At 44.2% G+C, this 2,226-nt stretch overlaps 1 pseudogene; it reads right to left on the bottom strand.

The window, feature by feature from the left end:
* Positions 1-213: 213 nt before the first annotated feature.
* On the bottom strand, positions 214-1,270 carry LOC103557144 (PDZ domain-containing protein 11 pseudogene; annotated as a pseudogene).
* Between the last annotated feature and the right edge of the window lie 956 nt (positions 1,271-2,226).

Here is a 2,226-nt window from a genome sequence, read left to right as displayed (position 1 = left end):
AAATGGCATGACACGTATGTAAGTGCTTAGCACATGGTATTCAATAAATGTTAGCTGCCTTTTCTAGCAGGGTTCTCCACAGGCTGGGGTGTACCTAGACATCATCATCCTTCTCCTTTCAGGGAATGAAGCTCCCTTAGAAAACTAGGAAACTGAAAGTGCAGCACAGTTTGGGTAATGCAGTTGGCTAGCTGGCTCAGCGCAGGGTCTCCGTGTCTCCCCACCCTCCCCACTCCTCTGTGTCAGGGAGGGGCTGAGGTAGAGTTTCCCAAGGGGCGGCCCTGAGGCATAGCCAGCTTGACCTAGCAAATTCCTTGTGGAGGGCTGTGGGCTGCAACTCTCTAGTGCACGGTCCTCTGTTGTTGGTGATGATAATTGTACGGAAGGAAGGAGACATGCATGCATGCTGATTTCGTGGGTTGTCTTCAGGATCTCCACAGCCTTGCTATGCTCAAGATCTTGGAAATCCACATCATTCACAGCTAGGACTTGGTTCCCTTCCTGAAGTCCTGCTCAGTGTGCCTCAGAGCCAGGAATCACCGTGGAGATGAAGATGCTCAGCTGTGAGGCCTTTCGTCCTCGGATGTTAAATCCCCACTGAGCTCCAGGGGGCTTCTTCAGTGTGATGATTCGGGGCAGAAAATGGCTCAACTCATTGTTGCAGCATGCACGGTATACCCTTCATATACCAGGCTGCGGGATTCTCACAGGCAGGCAGGAAAACCACTGGGGAGTCAGCATACGGAATCTGGCCCTGCCAGCAGGCCTCAGCCACCTCAGGCTCTGCTCACCCCCAATTCTACGTATATGTGTTATGTGGAAAAATTATCAAACAGTACAGAAAGGAACACAAGGAAAAGTAAATCTCTTCCCACGGCTGTCACAGAAACAATCCCTTTACCTGTTTCTTGTGTTTTCATCTAGGGACTATTCCTGTATATATTTTTTCTAGCCTTATTGAGATAAAATTCACAGCTAACATTGTGTAGGTTTAACATGTACAACATCCTGATTTGATACACTAATATTGTGAAACGATTACCACAGTAGCATCAGTTAACACGTCCATCCCCTGCGTAGTGACCATTTCTTTTTCATGGTAAGAACATTTAAGATGTAGTCTTAGCGACTTTCAAGTACATAATACAGTACTGTTAACTATAATCACCACATGTACATTAGATCTCCAGAGCTTACTCATCTTACAGCTGGGTGTTTCTACCCTTCGACCAACATCTCCCCCTTTCTCCCATCCCCCAGCAACCACCATTCTCCTCTCTGTTTCTATGAGTTTGGCTTTTTTAGATTCAACACACGTAAGTGATATAGTATTTGTCTTTCTCTGATTTATTTCACTCAGCTTAATGCCCTCAAGGTCTATCCATGTTGTCACAAGTGGGAGAATGTCCTTCTTTTTTTTTTTTTTTTTTTAAAGATTTTATTTTTTCCTTTTTCTCCCCAAAGCCCCCCCCGGTACATAGTTGTGTATTCTTCGTTGTGGGTTCTTCTAGTTGTGTCATGTGGGACGCTGTCTCAGCGTGGTCTGACGAGCAGTGCCATGTCCGCGCCCAGGATCCGAACTAACGAAACACTGGGCCGCCTGTAGCGGAGCGCACGAACTTAACCACTCGGCCACGGGGCCAGCCCCGAGAATGTCCTTCTTTTACATGACTGAACGATACATATACATCACAACTTATCCATTCATCCGTATGTAAAAGGACACAGGTTGTTTACGTATTTGGCTGTTGTGAATAATGCTGCAACGAACATGGGAATGCAGATATCTTTTTGAGATCCTGATTTCAATTCCCTTGAACATATATCCAGAAGTGATATTGCTGGATCATATGGTAGTTCTATTTTTAATATTTTGAGGAACCACCATACTGTTTTCCACAGTGGCTGTACAAATTTACATTCCCACCAATATTGCAGAAGTGTTCCCTTTTCTCCACAGCTTCGCCAACCCTTGTTATCTCCTGTCTTTTTGATGACAGCCATTCTAACAGATATGAGGCAATATCTCATTGTGGTTTTCACTTGCATTTCCCTGATGACTAGTGATGTCAAGCATCTTTTCATGTATCTGTTGGCCATTTGTATATCTTCTTTCAGAAAATGTCTCTTCAGCTCTTCTGCTCATTTTTAACTGGATTGTTTGTTTTTGGCTATTGAGTTGTATGAGTTCCTTATATATTTTGGATATTAACCCTATATCAGATA

The sequence above is a fragment of the Equus przewalskii genome, chromosome 6 (genome assembly GCF_037783145.1).
Source record: "Equus przewalskii isolate Varuska chromosome 6, EquPr2, whole genome shotgun sequence".
NCBI classification, from domain to species: Eukaryota; Metazoa; Chordata; class Mammalia; order Perissodactyla; family Equidae; genus Equus; species Equus przewalskii.
This window is presented reverse-complemented; position numbering and strand designations above follow the sequence as displayed.